This window comes from Pogona vitticeps, chromosome 4 (assembly GCF_051106095.1).
Source record: "Pogona vitticeps strain Pit_001003342236 chromosome 4, PviZW2.1, whole genome shotgun sequence".
Taxonomy (NCBI): domain Eukaryota; kingdom Metazoa; phylum Chordata; class Lepidosauria; order Squamata; family Agamidae; genus Pogona; species Pogona vitticeps.
In genome coordinates this window covers 49,176,914-49,197,449 of record NC_135786.1, presented here as the reverse complement: position 1 = coordinate 49,197,449, position 20,536 = coordinate 49,176,914, and the positions used below count along the sequence as shown (strand labels likewise).

Genomic DNA, 20,536 nt, shown 5'->3' with positions numbered 1-20,536 from the left:
GCAGATGAAACCTTTTAAAAAGAAATTGCAAGTATTTCAAAGAGGCACAATCTAGAGGATTACTTATCCTTGACTTGGTTCTAAAGAGTAAAGATGACTTTGTGGATGAAGTGGCAGTGAGGGGAACTCTGGGGGAAAGTCGCAATGTCCTACATGAGTTCTTGATTTCAAAGGAAGGAAGAACTGAATGCAGCTACATATATGTTGTTGTTCTTTAGTTGTTAAGTCGTGTCCGACACTTTGTGACCCCCATGGACCAGAGCACGCCAGGCCCTCCTGTCTTCCACCGGCTCCCGGAGTTTGGTCAAATTCACATTGGTAGCTTTGATGACACTGTCCAACCATCTCATCATCTGTTGACCCCTTCTCCTCCTGCCTTCACACTTTCCCAACATCAGCGTCTTTTCCAGGGAGTCTTCTCTTCTCATGAGATGGCCAAAGTATTGGAGCCTTAGATTCAGGATCTGTCCTTCCAGTGAGCACTCAGGGTTGATCTCTTTGAAAATGGATAGGTTTGTTCTCTTTGAAGTCCAGGGGACTCTCAAGAGTCTCCTCCACCACCACAATTCAAAAGCATCAATTCTTCGGCGGTCAGCTTTCTTTATGGTCCAGCTCTCACTTCCATACATCACCACAGGAAAACCATAGCTTTGACTATGCAACTTTTGTTGGCAAGGTGATGTCTCTGCTTTTTAAGATGCTGTCGAGGTTTGTCATTGCTTTCCTCCCAAGAAGCAGGCGTCTTTTAATTTCGGGGCTGCTGTCACCATCTGCAGTGTTCATGGAGCCCAAAAAAGTAAAATCTGTCACTGCCTCCATATCTTCCCCTTCTATTTCCCAGGAGGTGATGGGACCAGTGGCCATGATCTTAGTTTTTTTGATGTTGAGCTTCAGAACATTTTTGCACTCTCCTCTTTCACCTTTATTATGAGGTTCTTTAATTCCTCCTCACTTTCTGCCATCAGAGTGGTATCATCTGCATATCGGAGGCTGTTGATATTTCTTCCAGCAATCTTAATTCCAGCTTGCGATTCCTCCAGTCCAGCCTTTCACATGATGTATTCTGCATATAAGTTAAATAAGCTGGGGGACAATATACAGCCTTGTCGTACTCCTTTCCCAATTTTGAACCAATCAGTTGTTCCATATCCAGTTCTAACTGTTCCTTCCTGTCCCACATATAGATTTCTCAGGGGGTAGATAAGGTGGCCAGGCACTCCCATTTCTTTAAGGACTTGCTATAGTTTGCTGTGGCCCACACAGTCAAAGGCTTTTGCATAGTCAATGAAACAAAAGTAGATGTTTTTCTGGAACTCTCTGGCTTTCTCCATAATCCAGTGCATGATAGCAATTTGGTCTCCAGTTCCTCTCCCCTTTTAAAATCCAGCTTGTACTTTTGGGATTTCTTGGTCCAGATACTGCTGAAGCCTACCTTGGAGGATTTTCAGCATAACCTTGCTAGCGTGTGAAATGAGTGAAATTGTACGGTAGTTGGAGCATTCTTTGGCACTGCCCTTCTTTGGGATTGGGATGTAGACTGATATTTTCAAATCCTCTGGCTACAGCTGAGTTTTCCAAACTTGCTGGCATATTGAGTATAGCACATTAACAGTGTCATCTTTTGAGATTTTAAATAGTTCAACTGGAATGCCATCACCTCCACTGGCCTTGTTGTTAGACAAGCTTTCTAAGGCCCATTTGACTTCACTCTCCAGGATGTCTGGCTCCAGGTCAGCAACCACACTATCTGGGTTGTCTGGGACATCCAGATCTTTCTGGTATAATTACTCTGTGTATTCTTGCCACCTCTTCCTGATGTCTTCTGCTTCTGTTAGGTCCCTCCCATTTTTGTCCTTTATCATGTCCATCTTGGCACAAAATGTTCCTTTAATATCTCCAGTTTTCTTGAACAGATCTCTGGTTTTTCCCTTTCTATTATTTTCCTCTATTTTTTGCACTGTTCATTTAAGAAGTCCCTCTTTTCTCTCCTTGCTATTCTTTGGAAGTCTGCATTCAATTTTCTGTAACTTTCCCTATCTCACTTGCATTTTGTTCCCTTCTCTTCTCTGCTATTTGTAAGGCCTCATTGGACAGCCACTTTGTTTTCTTGCATTTCCTTTTCTTTGGGATGGTTTTTGTTACTGCCTCCTGTACAATGTTACGAGCCTCCAGCCATAGTTCTTCAGGCACTTTGTACACCAAATCGAGTTCCTTAAATCTGTTCATTTCCACTGTGTATTCATAAGGGATTTGCTTTAGATTATACCTGACTAGCCCAGTGGTTTTTCCTACTCTCTTCAGTTTAAGCTTGAATTTTGCTATTAGAAGCTGATGATTAGAGCCACAATCAGCTCCAGGTCTTGTTTTTGCTGACTGTATAGAGCTTCTCCATCTTTGGCTGCAGAGAATATAATCAATTTTATTTCGGTATCGCCCATTTGGTGATGTCCATGCTTAGAGTCACCTCTTGTGTTGTTGGAAAAGAGTGTTTGTGATGACCAGCTTGTTCTCTTGACAGAACTCTATTAGCCTTTGCCCTGCTTTGTTTTGAACTCCAAAAGCAAACTTACCTGTTGTTCCTTTTATCTCTTGACTCCCTACTTTAGCATTCCAGTCCCCTATAATGACAAGAACATCTTTCTTTGAGGTCAGTTCTAGAAGGTGTTGTAAGTCTTCATAGAATTGGTCAATTTCAGCCTCTTCAGCATCAGTAGCTGGTGCACAAACTTGGATTACAGTGATGTTGTATGGTCTGCCTTGGATTCGTATTGAAATCATTCTATCATTTTTGAGATTGTATCCCAGTACAGCTTTTCCCACTCTTCTGTTGACTATCAGGGCCACTCCATTTCTTCTATGGGATTCTTGCCCACAACAGTAGATATGATAATCATCTGAATTGAATTCACCCATTCTCATCCATTTTAGTTCACTGACACCCAGGATGTCAATGTTGATTTTTACCATCTCATGTTTGACCACATCCAGCTTACCAAGGTTCATGGATCTTACATTCCAAGTTCCTATGCAGTTTTTTTTTCCAGCATCAGACTTTCCTTTCACTTTCAGGTGCATCTGCAGCTGAGTGTCCTTTTGGCTTTGGCCCAACCAAATATATGCACAAGATTTCAGGAAAATTGATTTTAACAAACTTAGAACAATGAAAAGTACTGGAGATCCTAACCAGAAAAGGAGTCCAAGATGGGTGGCAGTTTCCAAAAAAGGAAATTCTAAGGGTATAATTACAAACAATTCTAACAAGAAAGAAAGGTTGAAGATAGCAAAAAATACCACTGTACCGTCACAAAAAAGCTCAGAAAGAAACCAGAAACAAACAAACAAACAAACAAACAAACAAACAAAAGCACACATATATGAAGTGGAAGAAAAACCAGGCCACAAAAGAAAAGTACAGATACATAACAATGAATAGCAGGGATTATGTTAGAGGAGCAAAATCTAAGAATGAGCTCCTGTTAGAGGTGATGATGATGTGCTGTAAAGCCAAGTCTGATTTATGGTGACCCTTTTCCAGGTTGTCTAGGTAAAGAAGCCTCAGAGGTTGTCTACCATTCCCTTCTTCTGGGGGTCCCTGAGGACTGTGCAGTTTGCCCAAGGCCATATAGGTTGGCTCTACTCACAGGAGGTGCATTGGGAAATTGAACTCCCAACTTCTGACTCCACAGCTAGATATCTAAACCACTGAATTATCAAAAACATTAAAAGCAATGAAAAAAAAAACATTCCTCAGGTAAATGTGTAGCAAAAGAAAGAGGAAATAAATGATGTCTCAGCTTACCCAGTTTGGATGGTAAAATGATAACCAACAAGAAAGAAAAAGCAGAAGTGCTCAATTCCTGCTTTTGCTCAGTTCCCCACGTGCACACACGCACACCAAAGAGAGTCTATAATCCTCCTGGCAAAAACTAAGCATAACTGAAGGGGGCAGAGTGGTAGCTTGAGACTGACAGACCAACAGTAAAGGAATACTTCATTACTTTGAACAAGTTTAAATTTCCTGGACCCAATAAACTGCTTCCAAGATTATTGGAGGAAATGGCTGAAGAACTCTCAGAACTGTTGAAAAGGAGAGTGGACAAAATTATAAAAAAAGGAAAGACAAGAGGAAAATCTTGAAGAAGATAAGGTATTTATGTTAGAAAGTACACAGTTAAGAGACTCTTTTTTACAGAATACAGTGGATTTCTTGTCTGTAGAAGTCAGCAGATAACACAATGGCTTCTAGTAGTAAGCTGAAATTAGAGTAGGCCCACTGAATCAGAGGCAATTTGGTGAGTCAACTTCTCCATAAGTTCCACTGACACAATGGGCCTGCTCTAGTTGTGAGGTACTATTTATCCACCAACCAGTGACTAATAGATAAATATACAGAAAACCTAATAGGAGATTAGTTCCAAAATAAAGGTCTCCTTTGATAACACAAAGGTTTCCTACATAAGCTATGATGTTACTGGTCCTTTCTTGCCTGTTGTAATAACTTACAGGGAAAGAGTTCTATAGTCAGGAAGCCTCTGCAGTCAATATAGGGTGAAAAAGGTCATACGATACAGATACATTAATTGCTCCTCTGAAATGGCAACCCATTACAAAGCTGGCCATCCAGTGTCCATTGATCTCTTTACATTATTAATGGCCCCAGCAATGGTGCTCACAAGGGTAAACCAGATGGAATGGGAGCAAATGATAGGCAGTCTCCACCTCAAGAGCTTTCTTCTCATTCCCCACTACAGCTACATTCTCACAAGTCAAAGATGGATACCTGAAGTGTACAGCCTGTGCGATTAGCTATCTGGTGGGAGCCATCTGACAACAACACATGGGGCCATTGATCTTTTCCTACTTCACCCTGAGGATTTCACTCAAGGAGAGAAGAGGGAGGATGAATATGCCTCCATCTGGGAGCAGCATTGGGTTTCATTGTTCTCCCTACCATGTGCTACAGGAGAACTATTAGCTTGCGGAAGACTACACAGAAGCCATTGGAACAAAGGGAAAGGATGCAGCTCAGTGGCAGAAGGGGAATCAGCAAGTGTCCTTAGCTAGAAACTTTGAAAAGAAGAAGGATCACATAGATTACATGTTCTGGTTCCCCAGTACCTGCCATTTCCCCAGCACAAACCTTAGCAGTTCTGACAGGGAGGCTGAGTAGTACCCTCTTTGAAACTGCTTGTCATCAGTGCCATGGAAAGGACAGTTCTCTAATACCAAATGTTCTGTGATCCAAGATGTCAATTATTGCTTCTTATGTATTCATTATTTGAGTTTCCTCCAGAGGGTTCAAACAGGCCTACACGGGTTCCTTCCTCTTCACTTTACCCTTGTAACAACCCTGCGGAGTAAGTTGGGGTTGTCTGCGAGTGGCCCAAAGTCATGGCTCAGTGGACACTTGGACCTGTCATTGTATTCACTTTTGTTGCCAGCAGTTTAGACATGAATGCCTGTGTGTTGCGTTATTTTGAAGGAACAGCACATTTACACTGCTATACAAGCTGTATACTCACTACTTTATATTGTAGCCAACTGTAATTTCTTCATTGTTGTTAGATGAAAGATATACTAAAATATTTATGAAATGTGAGAGGGTGTACTCACTTCTGTGATATACTTTATGTGTTGCTGTACATTTCAGCTTGCATAGATGCAATTGTGCATAAATACTTTCATAGTTCTGGAATTCCCTTGCTTGGGTTCCTGTGTTTTATCATATTGTAAATGAACATTTGTTTGGTGGCTGTCTTGGCCTCCATGAACATGAAGCCTTCTGGGGTCATGATTACACTTCAGGACAGGTTAATAAATTTCTAGGTTTGGACATTTTTGTCTGGCTTGCTCTTTCCAAGGCTCTTCTTTGTTTGATCAGCCTTCTGAGTCTTCAGCTCGTAGGATTATTCCACAACAGTGTTTTGCTTAAGGTTGTTTTGCTTCTTTATTTCTGTTTCACTTGGTTTTCAGGTCACCTGCTGCGCTAGTATAAAAAATTAAACAATTGTACTACTAGGATAGTGACATGCATATTTTTGCTGTTGCTTCATCGTCCTGACTGTATGGGATGAACTGTAGATATGTAGAAGTATTCAGAGTATAATCAGTATACGAGAAGGGAGATGGGGACCAGTGTCAACTGTAAATGTTACATTCTTCATCCAGGATAATCTGAAAATTTCCAGTATTGTTCTATTCATATACTTAGAATACAGGAAAAAAAATAATATATCTGCCTATTTGCAGTAGTATCCACCTGTATTCTGCTTGTGCTGACTTCTGTATGCTGTCAAGGCATGCTATGTAGAATAATCACTAATAATAGAGCCATACCGTGGTGTAGTGGTTAGGGCAGGCTTTTTCAACATAATGTATTTCAGATGAGTTAGATTCATTTCTTGTTATCTTTAGTCAGACTGGAAATGGTAGGAAGTGGAACCTAACACACTTGGGCAGGACACAGAAGGAGGCAGGATTAGAGTGTTGGAGCAGGACTGAGAAAAAACAGTTTCAAAATCCCATTAAATTTATTGGATAACCTTGGTCACTACCTCATGGCCTAGACTGCTTCACAGGGTTATTATAAGAGTAAAAGTAACGGCAGGAAAAGAGCTATGAGCTCTATTGGAACAGGACAATGACAGGTCCAAGTGTCCACTGAGCCATGACTTTGGGCCAATCACAGACAACCCCAACTTACTCCACAGGGTTGTTACAAGGATAAAGTGTTTATCCTTGTAACAACCCTGCGGAGTTGCAAGGATAAACCACTGCCTTGCTAAAGAAGCTGAGGGTAAAGGTGATGGACTGGCTAAGCATGTCTCCAGACCTAAACTCTATTGAGCATCTGTGGGGCATCCTAAAATCGAAGGTGGAGGTGTGCAAGGTCTCTAACATCCACCAGCTCTGTGATGTCATCATGGAGGAGTGGAAGAGGACTCCAGGGGCAACCTGTGAAGCTCTGGTGGACTCTGAGCCCAAGAGGATTAAGGCAATGCTGGAAAATAATGGTGGCCACACAAAATATTGACACTTTGTGCCCAATTTGGACATTGTCACTTAGGGGTGTACCCACTTTTGTTGCCAGCGGTTTAGACATTAATGACTGTGTGTTGCATTATTTTGAGGGGATAGCACATTTACACTGTTATACAAGCTGTATACTCACTGCTTTACATTGTAGCCAAGTGTAATTTCTTCATTGTTGTCAGATGAAAAGATATACTAAAATATTTATGAAATGTGAGGGGGTGTACTCACTTCTCTGATATACTGTAAATAAACACTGCCATCCTATATATACATCTACTGAACAAAGAATGAGCTCAAGAGTCTTGCTCAGATTCATAGGTAACATGGATGTCAGCCAGGAGGCTCAGGGGAAAGCTCTTCCCCTCTCTCCTCCCACAATTTTTTTAAAAATCTTAATTGTACAAAGGCAGATTCAGTTGTGTTATAGGGATACACACTACTGAATTTATTATTCCACTTAATTATGTCACTATGCAGCTTTGTCTGTCTTGCCTCACAGAAAATTCCTCCTTACATACTCTTGGTATATAACAGGAAATAAGGGCTTCTGGCTGGCAGAAATTCCTGTACAGGAGACAGTGCCTCTAATCTCCATTTCCTTCCTAGAAATCCCAATCCCTGCGCTATAGTGAGAAGATTCCTTTGCTTGTTGATGATCCACTCAATTGGGAATCCATGCAGAAGGATATGATTGTTACTTCAACCCATAATCAGAGATGGCAGGTTCATTCTCTTTACCCAATATTCCACTGGAGATGGCACTCACAGAGTGGCACTATCTGATGGAGGCCTTAAGAGTATGGGTTCAAAATTTCTTTAATCCCTGTATTTAAAAAGAAAAAAAAATTATTATAACAATTTAGAGTAGGAGATAGAGTTTGACATATGTCAAATTGTGATCTTTTTCATTTGAATTATTACCTTTCTGACTAAAACATACTTTTTATTTTTAAAAAAAAATGGTTACATTTTAACTAGTCCATATGTACCAAACAGTTTCAAATATTTTGTGTGTGTGTGATCAACAGATTCAGAAAAATATTGACTGAAGTGCTCTTTTGTTCTCATTATTCATAGATATGGATGTAGATATAGAAAGACAGGTATTAGATGGAATGAATGGAAAGAAAGGTACATGGAAAGTCTATTCTTGCTTTTGCCACCCATACAGAATATTTTTTCTGCTGAATGTCGGGAAGTGAAGCCCCATCAATATTTGAGATGTTATTGCAGCCACATGAAACACACCAAAGCTAGTCATAAACAACACCTGCAGATCATCTGTCCAGTGGGAGCTGACAAGTATTCTCTACAGACCAAATCTCTGGGGCGATGAAAGAGAACATTTCCTGGCTGGTACAGGGTCCAGCAGGATCATTGTAACATCTTTATTTGACCACAGTGCGCCAGCTACAGACACAGAGGACAGAGCCTGAAACAAAAATCAAAATGTCAAACCCCTTCTTTCTCAGGATGCTTGGTTTTTTAAAAAAAAAAAAAGTGACAGAGAAAGATTATTAAATCTTAAATCTTAATTACGTGCGAAATGCAACCAAACATCACTGTCCCCTTATTTTAGACCCTTGTACGAATGTTTCACCATGTAGTCTCTGTATTCTGACTCTTATGTTTGATGAACTGGGCATGTTCCATGAAAGCTTACATTAAAATATAGCAGTTAGTCTTTAAGGTGCCACAATGTCTTGTTTTGCTTAGTTTTGTTTTGCTTTGCTTTGTTTTGTGTTGAAACCAAAAGAAACTTCTTGCTAAATGTAATTTACCCTCACAGAAACGTGTATCTGTCCAGTTTCCTTTTCTCTAGATGAGTTGGACTACAATTCCCATCACCCCCAGCCAACATTTGGTGAAAATGTTAGGAACTGGAGGATGCCTCAAGAAATAAATGAACTGGGTTTATCCTCCAATTGATCTGACTGATGTCAACACCTTTCTTATGGTGGAGAAGGAAGGAAGGAAGAATAGAGGGAGGATAGTTCTGTTTCTTTTACCCATCAAACTAAAGGTGACAATGTACAGAACTACCCTTCTGATTGATTTTATTAGAAAGCAGATAGGGTGAAGGTATTAATGTATATCATTATCTGATACCTCGCTATTATAGCCTTGCTTTTCTTCGATATATTGGTTTATCAAATAATGCAATTCAGTGTCTAAATAAGGGGGTAGGGGAAAAGGAACTCTTAATTAGTTGATTTGGGAAGGAATGCAAGATAGACAGGTAGATGTTTATTGAACTCAACACATGTTCAATATTTTCTTTAGGAATACTTTTGAAATGTAACTTTAGGAATACTCTTTAGGGGTTTTTTGTTTTGTTTTGTTTTGTTTTGGCTTTGCAAGGCAGTTGAAACTCAAAACTGTAAGTTGCTTGTGCCTATATGACTGACCCTGATGAAGATTTTGAAGCCCCTTGAGTTTAACAATTTTTAAAAAATTCATGAGAACCTAAGAAGAGCACTGCTGGATAAGACCAATGCCACTACAGAGCCCAGAACTTTGCACAATGGTGATCACTTGCCTACTGGAAACCCACAGCAGGACATGGATGCAGCAGCACTTCCTGCTTGTGTATTTTCCTCCAAATGGAACACACACACACTAACTTTGATATGGGAAGTATCAGTTAGACACCCCATATTGGCTGCATAGCTCAGTGAGCTGGAGCACCATGGATGGCGAGTTCAATTCCCCACCATTCCTTGTAAGAGAAGACCCAGCCTGTGTTGTCTTGGGCAAGTTACATGATCCCAGGGCACTTCCAGGAGAAGAGAACAGTAAATTGCATCTGACTACTCTAAACCAAGAAAACTGTGGAGAGGGCTGCAAGAAGTAAGGGACAATATGGCAGTACATAATTATTTATATTTGGTGCCTTCCGCTAAATTTTTTTAGCCAAACCATTCCATCCTTCAGACTTTCAAAACACAAGTAGCTGAGGAGACCATAACCAATGGTGAGCAGGACAAGCTATTAATCCAAGCATTGGTACAAGAGCCCCTTCCTTGTTTGATTGGGGCATATCTCATGCACAATGAATACCACATGGGCCTAGTATCAACTTTATTTGCATATTTGTCCCTCAGAAGCACTTAAGTTTGGTAGAAGCACCCCTGTGTCCCTGATGACTTGGATTACAACTTCCACCAGCCTGAGTGAGTTTAGCCAATGGTCAGGCATTATGGGAACAGGAATGGTTTATTACAGAGAAAGGACAAGGTTCCTGCCTGCCTAGAAGTTGTGCCACAGAATCTCTCTTCTTTAAGCCCATTTGCATAGAGTACAGCTATTGTGGTCCAGCAACAAGGAACAGTGCTCTCTGTGTAGATGCTCAGAAACACCATGCACATGAACTCTTGAGAAACAGCCTCAGTTTATTTTCCAAGGGTTGGTGGAGGTGGGGGGCCACCTAGGTCTCAGGTTTAAATACTGACTATTGTTACTAAGCATCCAAGTAGGTGGCTCCAATGTGTTGAGCAGAAAGATGCCATTTTCCAATAATGAGATTGCCCATCTTGCTATGAAGCCTGCAAAACAGGCACAGCAGAATTTGAAACGGGGGGTGGGTGGGCAGAGATGTCCTGTGGAAGTGGGAAACCAGGTTTCACCAGGATGTCCATCTCCTTAAGTGGACCTCGCTTGCTACAAATTATATGCTCTGTCACACAGGCAATTGTGGAATCAAATATTTGCTTGGGGAGGAGGGGAAGGGGGAGTCTGGGTTTCTTTGCCATTTGGATTGCTTGAGAATATTAAAAGGAAAGGGGGGTGAGAGAGAGAGAGAGAGAGAGAGAGAGAGAGAGAGAGAGAGAGAGAGAGAGAGAGAGAGAGAGAGAGAGAGAGAGAGAGAGAGAGAGAGAGAGAGATGTTATCCTGCCTGTCATGACAAGGTTGTGAGTCCAGGGCAAGGCAGTCAGACTCAGCCCAACAAAGTGTTGCGGCGGGTCGGCCGGGGGGGGGGGAGGGGGAAGGCGGGGCAGAACCTGTCATGTCAGGGAGTGGAGCGCTCAAAGCTGCCGCACCAGCTGAGGGAAGACCATGAATTATGGATGCTGGTGCTGCAAGTCACCCACAAACTGCCTCTCTCCCCAGCGCTGACTGGTCCTCTTGGCGAATGAGGTAGGTAGAGTGAAAAGAGGAGTGGGGGGGAGAGTGAGAGAGAGGAAACTCTTCCGTCGTCCCCCTTTGAAGGCCGGTTGTGCGGCGCGGGAGGGGGGGCGCCGAGGAGGAGGGAGAGAAAGCGCGCGCAGGGGAAGGGAGGGGTAGGGAGGAGCACATCCTAATGCAGAGATGTTGCAGTGGCTGAGGGCGCGCACACAGAACGCGGGCGGGCGGGCGGGCTGGCTGGCGAGCGGCGGCGGCGGCAGCTATAGAGGCAGGAGAAGGCTCACCTGCAGCAGGCAGGCGGGAGGGAGAGCGGGAGGTTGTTGCCACTGCCGCCGCCGCCGCCTGTGCCTCAAGGACTCCGCGGTTCTGCTGCCGCCCAGGCACGCCACGCACAGACACGTGCCCGCCCCGCCAACTCTCTCCGCCCAAGGTAGGAGGAGGGGAGGGCTTCTCCTTTTCATGCCCCTCTGCTTATCATTCAGAAGAGTCAGCGCGGCTGCTCGGGAAGGTGCGGGCGAACTTTCCATCTCTTCTGGGCCGATGCCGGCGTCTTGGTGAGGTGGGGAAGCGAGGGCGGAGGAGGGATGGGTTTGGGTGGCGGGCAGGGGGGGGGACAGTTCGTGACATCAGGGAGCGACGCCATCCCACCTCTGGAGAGGTTGTAAATAGGTCTAGCAGCGGCAAGGTTTGGGGTCCTGGGCGTGTTCAAGAGCCGGGCGAGGGAGCGGGCATTGCCCTAGTACCGTGAGTGGCCCAGGAGAAAAAGAGACCCCGGAATAGTTACACGTGGAAGAAGAAAGGAAAGAAAGGGCAGGGCTGGAGAGGTGGGGAGGAAAGAGTCCGATTAAAACATGTTTATTTGTGAGGTGCTTTGCAAAAAAAAAAAAAAAAAAAAAGTAATGGGTGGCTGCTTCTGACTTGATGTTTGGAATAATTCCGTGATGTACTGTAGCTCTGATCGAAGCTGTCCAAGATCTACATCTGAACTGGAAAAGATCTGAAGGGAAGATGCAATCCATTTTAGTTACTTAATGGATCCGATCAGTTTCACTTGCTTTCTATACTGCAGGCAAGCAGCAGAGCCTCTCTCTCATTAAGGCTGCAGAGGGAAAGGAGCCCAGGCTGCCACGGGTTTTGTGTGGGTGTTCTTGTGTGTTTACTTCTCTTCCAGTCCATTCTACCCGCGTTTCAACAGACTGCATGCACCATCAGAGAGGTTATTAGGAACTTCATGATAGGAAGGCCTTAGGCAGGCGAGCCCAGGGGGGTGGCTGTATATGCAGAGAGCCTCGAGTCCCATAGATTTTGTATTTTATTGGGCCTTGTCATTCACCAAAGTCGAAGTCTTAAGTTCTCCAATGTATCCAGACCCTGGACCAACTGCTTGACTTTGCTTCCTGCTTCTGGTATCTAACAGAGGAGTTCAGCAAGCACCCAGGAGGCTTGAATACTGGACTGATGGGTTGTGTTTGGCATCCTGGGTCAGGGTCATAAATTGTGCAGTCTTGGCCTAGATCAGTTTCAAATTTTGCAGCATCAAGGATAAAGTGAAGGCAATTGAATTGTATGGCTTCTTCCTCATCCATCTTGCATCAGGTCCAACTATCTGTAACTTCCGATTGGGCAATTAGATATCATTCTACTCAGGGTGTCTCAGTGTATTTCTCTTGTCTGAGGCAGATGAGCAAATGGCATCACCCCCTTCTGCATGATATTCAAAGCTGGCAAAGTTATTTTGGTACATGGGTCAGAAGATCTCACCAATGCCTCACCTACTGCTTTTCATAACATTGGCTACCTGAGCTCTCCACCTCACTCTACATATGGATGGGGGAGGGTGTTACCTTTATCTGTTTGCATTTATGGCCTTTTTTTTTTACTCGACTGTCATCAAACTCCCCCCAACTCATGCTCACTGCACAATATTGACAAAGGGAGACCTGATCCATGAAAGCTGCTATCACAATACAAGTAGGTAGGATTGTTGGGGCAGAAGTGAAAAAGATCTACTACATCATTTGCACTCCTGCCACTTGCACCAGCCATGATACACATAGGAGAATAGACTCCTTCCCCTGATCTTTGTTCCTAACTGAGCAGGCTTCTTTATATTTTCCCATTCCAACTCCAGACTGGATCCAAAACTGGTTCAACCTCATCCATGGAACACTCCTTTTCACATTCTTACTACAGCTCCTCTCCACCAGGAATTGTTGGTAGTAAAGCATTTTCTTCAGATCTCTCTCTCTCTCTCTCTCTCTCTCTCTGTGTGTGTGTGTGTGTGTTGGGGGGATTATTTATGTTTCTAACGTGCTGTTGATGTCCAGTGAAGTGGATAGAGTGGTGGACTAGGACTCAGAAGACCTGGGTCTGAATCCCTGCTCAGCCGTGGAAACTCAGGTGGGAGCTGGAACTGGTAAAACCACATCTCATATTGTAATTGCTATTAGGGTCACTGTAGGTCAGTTCCAGAGTGACAGCACCTAAGGCACAGGACTTCTGGTTGCTTTTACAGCTAAGCTAGAGGTGTTTTGAGGCTTCAGTCCTTACTTTCCAGATAAAGTGAATAAAGCTCTTTATTTTCCTGCTCACAGACTGCACTAGACAAGAGATTCATGGGCATTATTTGAGATACATGCTTTTAATTTCCTTTAAGACCAGCATTAGTTGTATGCAACACAATCATTCATAAATACATCATCTGGCAAAGGGGTTGTTTATTTATTTGTGGCTAATAGGTAGCATTAAAAAAGAATAGATCCCACCAATCCAGTGGTAGGAAATCTTGCACAACCCACCACACAGTGTGAAGCAGCATTATGTCATCAACCTTATTGTCCTTCCAAATCATATCCTGCCAATTTGGCAGTTATTGCTTGGACCTCTGTCCGTTATCCAGACAATATTTCACCTAAGCCCCTGTGGATTTAGCTTCAGCATATTGCTGCCCTTCTTACAGCCACTTGCCCATCTGGCTACAAGCCAAGCCACCTGGTCTTCTACTTCTGCTTATATATGAACAGCTGCTAAGGAGAGTGCTCTGAATATGTGGGGAGGGGAGGGGGCAGATGATTGGAAATATCCAGGCACAAGCTTGGAGTAATTTGAAAATAATGCAGCTGTTCATGAAAATACATTGCAAGACTGGCAGTTTAAGTAGATTCTATTCTATGGAAGCATACACCTTTTTTGATATGCTCAGTAATATGGGCAGTGGTGGCTCACTGGCATTACAAGGAATCCAAACGGTCATGGAAGATGACAATTGCATGCATGTCTGGATCCATAGGCTCCTGCATCCTTTTATTTACTTATCCCTGTTCTTGATGAAGTAGCAGAAAATAACATATAACAGCACAGATCCGCTTAAAAAAAACTGATTGACTACATTTCAATGAGATGGTGGGGAGTACATCCATGCAATCCTCACTTTTAAATTTTCCTTTTTGAAAAAAAGAGAGAACAGTTTTCTCCTTGTCTTTCAGTTTTATACCAGACATTCGGAAGGCTACTCCTTATTTTCTCTTTTATAACTTGATATTATAAATGTAGCACGAGGAAATGGGAGATAACAAAAATAAAATAAAAAGAAAGAACTTGTGACTTGATAACATATTTCTTTCTTCTTTGGTTACATCGGCTTAGCTGGTAAAAATAACTGAAGTGGGGGTCCGATTAGCTGGGGAAGATAAATGAGATAGTGGATTGTCCTGCAGAATTGAATCCTGACATAGTTTAGGACCTTCAGACTAAGAGGAAAAAATTGAAACTGTCCCAGGTCCAGGGACACCAATAAGAGAAGCACAGCATGAATTTTGAGGGAGTATGTGGAGTGCTTGAACAGTAAATAACAAACTCCATGATTGGACAACATCGCTAAAAAGTTACAAACTGAGTAAGCTTTTTTTTTTTTATTCTTCAGAACTCTTCATTTGGCAAATATGGTATAAATGTTGAGTAAAGGCAAATTATTTTTTTAAAAAATAGGGTCAGGTGTAGTATCCATGAGTACTATACCTGAGTTACATTTTGAAGCTCTGCCATGGAGAAGACAGCAGCTAGAAATCAAGGCTGTTTTGTGTTTGGAGTTGCCTACCACATATTGGGAAGCTATTAGCATGTGGGTGTGTCTGGCTATTGTCAGCCACTGCGACCACATGCAGATTCCAAAATCAAGCTTTTTGTAAATAATGAGAACACAGCACTGATTTCACCTTCCTTTCTTGGAGCCTGCAAAAGCGATTCTCTGTGTGGAGTCAACTGTAATACCTTGTACTTGTTGTGGAATTGCAACATTGTTCTCTGCAGCTCATAGAGGTCTGTCTCATAGAAGAGGTTTATTTAAAGGAGTTGAGAGAAAACTTGTGCAGGCTGGGGAAATTTTAGTGGGGAGAAAAATGTTTGATAGGTTTGTGCAGTGCATAGATAAATGCATATTGGGTTCTTTAGATCTGGCTGCAATTCTGCATTCAGGCTTTAAAGTCCTTAGAAGAAGAAGCCAGAGGTAAAAAGTAGGCCTTCTATCAACAAGGCTCTAGAGAGCACAATATAGGAGCATCTACTTCAGGCCAGATTTCCCAGCAGTACATCAATCTTGGTGGGCTTGGGATCTGCTCATCAGCTAGGGCAAACCTGGGCAAAGTGTGGCCTGAGGGCCACATACGGCCCACGAGCTGCTCCTGTCCAGCCCCCCGGACAGTTTTAAACATCAAAAGCATTTATAGCTTTTTGTCTAAAGCTGATCAGTTGCTTATCCTTAACATACCACAAAAAACCTCTTTAGTATTTGTGAAGATTAACAAGTTTAAAATAAAAACAAACATAACATCACTGTTTCATTTTATTTTTAAGTAAAGTTGGTTCGGCCCCCGAACACAGTTCAGATTTTTCATGTGCCCCCCCATAGAAATTAATTGCCCACCCATGAGCTAGGGGCTAACCACAGGTCAGGGATGGAGAATGTGGGACCCTCCAAATGTTTTTGGAATATACCTCTCATGATACCTCACCATTGGCTTTCCTATCTAGGGCTGATAGAATGCAACTTCTTATTTCTGCTATACACAATAGGCTTGAAAATATGGTGCTATTGGTAGATAATGGGAGGGAGGGGGTAAATAATAGCACCATGGCAAAAGGCCATTTCCCAGTCTGTTTCAGCCCTCATCATTTCAATGTCCTGCAGTCCCTTTCCACCAACACTTGCTTTCATGTATCATTTTTGTTCTTTTTTTCCTTGCTGGAAAGTGGAGATACTGCATGAAGATAGATTGATTAGAGAAGGACACACATTGAAAGATGTGGCCCATATAAAAAGAACCCAGGAATCTACTTTAGACTGTTGAATTGGGACCCTTGTCCTTATCTGGAGGCATTGTACTGACAAGTAGCACTTCCCAAATTATTAGAGCAAAGCCATTCAAGATATTTATTCAAATTTCCACAGTTTTTATTCCATACTTGGAATAAATTACACTACAGATCTTTAAACACCAAGCCAGATCCCCAGTGGTTTCCAGAAAGAAAACAAAAGCCTCAATATGGACCAGCTGCCCTTATTTTTCATAACCGGTATTTACAGAAGGAGAGAGACTGAGCCTTGTTATCTGTTTCTTTCTTGCTTCAGGATCCTCATATTGCTATTGCACTTTTGTTTTACATTAAAGGTAACTTTGGCCTCATTGCTCTCCAAGCTGAATGCTTTTCAAGCTTTAGTTTTTCTCCTGTGTCTTGAACTTTAGGTCCAAGAAGCTTCAGTTAAAAAGGCTAATTTCCATTCTGTTGAAGTTCAAAACACATGGAAGGCCAATGGTATCAGGTTATATTTAGAAGTTTGGATGATGTTCTTTTGCTGATGATCACCTAATTTTGTTAAATTGTTGTTTTGTGTTAAAGTTGGTCCCTCCTCACCCCCAGCTCAAGTGAGTTATTCCCCAGAGGTATTTACCAAGAACCTTCTCTGGTCTCCTTTAGAAACCTGAAGAGAAAAAAAAAGAAATCTATTTCTAAAAGCATTTAAATAGTCTTCTAAATACATCTTCTGTAAACTGCTGCTGCATGGTTTTTCTCAATTTCTGAGATTATTCCAATGTTTTGATGCATTGTTATTTTGTTTTTAGAGCTTTTATAAGCTTATTTGGAGATTAGGCAGATAAAAAGTCAGAATATATATCTGTTAAATAAATGAATGAATAAATAAATAATTCAGACATCCCAGGTTATTTTTCTAAGAAAATTGGCAGTGCAACCATGACTTTGTATTGTTTATTCTCCTTTTCCTGTATTCTTGTCCTCACTTTAAAGCATTGCTTTTTGACAGCATCCTAGATAACTTTGAAACTGGCCCCCAGGAGAGTGTGGACCCCATGGAAAAAGTGTCAATCCTCTTATTCTGGTTTTCCTCTCTTCCCTTCCCTCTCTCTCCTTTGAGTCTACAGCCCTATGCAGTCTTAGCTAGGGATAGGTCCTACCGAATATAATGGGGCTTATTTCAGAGTAAACATAAAGCTAAATTGTCTTCAGCAGTGCTTGTTTTCTGTTAAAGAGGCTTAAACTATAGGAGGTGTTCCACTGGCAGAGGCATTGAGAGAACTGCAGTCATGGCTCAATACTGCATAATGTTCCTTCCTGGCTAGCAGCTCCTCCCTGCCCAGCTGGTACAGAATATTCATGACATTTATTTTCTGGTCTTTTTTTCTTAATCGATTTCTATCTTTATTTGATAATGCACTTTTAAGCATTGCATTCCATATTCTGCTAATCATTATTAAAGAATGATGGATTGTCCCTTCTTTCTTTTTTCTTTCTTTTCTTTCATTTCTTCCCTACTGTTTTATATGCTCAGTTATGGCTTTTCAGTGCCTTAGCTTGTGTTTTTTAAAAAACAGCTTTCCTATTTGTATCTTTTCAATTCTGATTTACTCGTATTCATACATGGGTAACCAGAGACCTTAGCCATCTGCAATGCACTGAAGTCAAAAACTGACTTATGTGTGTGTAATTTTAAAATTCTTAGGTGTACTCTAAATTGGCTTAACCTTTTGATACTGGGTAGTGTGTATTGTATGACTCTTAGCAGAACAATAGCACACACACAACACGAGAATTATGATCTGCAGTAAAATATTTGGGAAATATTCAGCCCTCTGGATGTTTTGGGGGCACAGTTCCAATACCCTTTATTGTTGGCTTTACGGGCTAGAACTTCTAGAATTGAAGGCAAAACATCTGGATTGCCAAGAATTCCTGACCTCTACTCTTGAAAAATTGCAGAGATTCTTGGGTGTGTTTCTCAGACCATGTACTGCTTCATTGGTGTCCCCTCCCAAGGTATTAATGTTTTTTCATTATTACAGCAGGCTGGCCATGGATAGAAGCATCATAAGTGCTTCTTTTAGTTAGCTGTGTCTGTACTGGTAGTAATGATAAATCTAGCTAGCAGTGACTTAAAATACTTTTTGTAAAAGCTATTTATCTTATCCCAAATTAAGTGGCTTCAGTGGTAATGAGGCCCAGGGTATTACATCTTAAATATAAAAAACTCTGCAAGGAAATTAAATTTCAGATAGCAGAAATGTGTAACAGCTTGCTAAGTTTGTTAGAATTGTTTATCTCTTTGTGCCTACATGCTTTCTGGATCCTTCATTTCCAGTCATATGTTTCATTTGAAGAAACTGAATGAGGGTAACTCCAAAGTATCCACCAGCAAGCTCCAAAGTTTGCTTTTGTTTGAAACTACTGGATTAGGAGGCAATATTATATCATCATGACAATATTATATTCATTGTATACATGTTTGATACAGTTCATTTCTTTCTCCTTCCTTTCTTTCATTGACTGAAATATGCCAGCATGTTTTTTGTCTTTCAAATTGCTAAAAAGAAACAGGAAAAACGTCACTCCAAACAATAAAGACAGTTATCTTACTTTTTTCACAGTCCTCTTTAAAATCATCATAGTTTGTATGTGTGTATGCATGGGTGCAAATCTTTCAAACTGAAATGTGAATGTGTTCAGATGGTTAAAACGTTGAGTTTTAAATTCTACTTTTTGTTTATTTTTTGTTTTTACAGATATTTTACTTAGTGTTGAATAGGGTGCCATGTGGGAGTGGGGAGATATACCCCTAATTGGCCAGAACTCATTTGGCTGTTTACACCAGTATAAGTGCCACAGCATAAATCACATTGGCAAACTACTGTTGGTACTTGACAAGCAATACAGCAGCAGCTTGTTGACTAATGGCAATTCACCCCTGTGATGTATACCATTGTACTTAGGTCAGTAGAATAACAAGTAGGATTCTAGCTGTTATGGGGTAATCCTATCCTACCAAATTAAGATGTATTTTCTTAAGATGTTCTGCTTAACAAATGTCTTTATATTCTTCAATAAAATTGCATGCTTCATTGTCACTGGGAAGCCAGGAGACATTAATCAGTAGCTGATTTTCATCAGTAGTCAGTTTCCATTAAGGAATTAAACAATCAGTGGCCTACAGCACATAACAAGAAGAGCTAAAGATATATCATTGGTGCATCTTGATGTACTAGAAGAGGTTACAGTTTTGGATTCTGACATTCCAGCCAAGCAAACAAGAACATCTTTCATCAGGAACTTGCCAAATGGCAAAGACAAAGGACAGCTGAGAGTACTGCAAAGTGGTGGTGGTGGAGAAAGCATTGCTAGATCAGCATCAGATCAGCAAGGAGTATTGAAGCTACATTTCTTCATTACAGCTGCATTCTACCTGCTGATGAAATTAAGCCCTTTTATTCTTCAGGTGGAGGTAGCTGGAGAGCTTAGTGGGCTAGGTATCTGACTGCAGAACCAGAGGTTGGGAGTACACTGTGCATCCTTGAAGTGGTAGCCTGTCCAGCCTTGGGCAAGCTGTGTAATCCCAGATTACCCACCAGATGAAGGGAATGGTAAACCAACTCTGAGTACTGCATTTTCTACCTGGAAAACCCTGAAAAGGGTAACCATAAATCAGAACTGACTTGACATTACAGGGTAATCTAACAACACTCGTTATTCTTGTATATCTAAATCAATCTAAGTCTGTTGCTTTCCTTCCTCAAACACATACACACCCTGTCTTTAAAACATGCATTCCGTAAGCAATGCCAGCTGTATCATTAAATCTATATGATGATAATATATAGAAAATACTGTTGTCAGTAATAAGCTTTTTCTTTTGGTCTGGATTTTCTATCACCTGTTAATGCCCAACTCATTCACATTTAACTGGCAGTAAGTCCTGTTGATTTTAATAGACCTTGCAACCTAGTAATTGAGTTTGGGAATTATATGCCATAGCATGTGCTCCTATATTTTGGCTACGGAAGGTAACTGTCATTGTATGTTGAGTTATCAT

The 20,536-nt window shown here is 41.5% G+C and overlaps 1 protein-coding gene across 9 annotated transcripts in view; it reads left to right on the top strand.

The window, feature by feature from the left end:
• Nucleotides 1–11,023: 11,023 nt before the first annotated feature.
• The window catches only part of CNTN2 (contactin 2), a 67,354-nt gene continuing 57,841 nt past the window's right edge, over nt 11,024–20,536 (top strand). For 3 of the 9 annotated variants that reach the window (XM_020797246.3, XM_078391882.1, XM_078391881.1), the window contains exon 1: nt 11,024–11,172. The gene's annotated coding sequence lies outside the window, so the exon portion shown is untranslated. Of the gene's footprint in view, nt 11,173–11,384; nt 11,720–20,536 lie in introns of those variants that run through there. The other 6 variants (XM_020797231.3, XM_072997298.2, XM_072997297.2 and 3 more) reach the window with 4 other exon arrangements.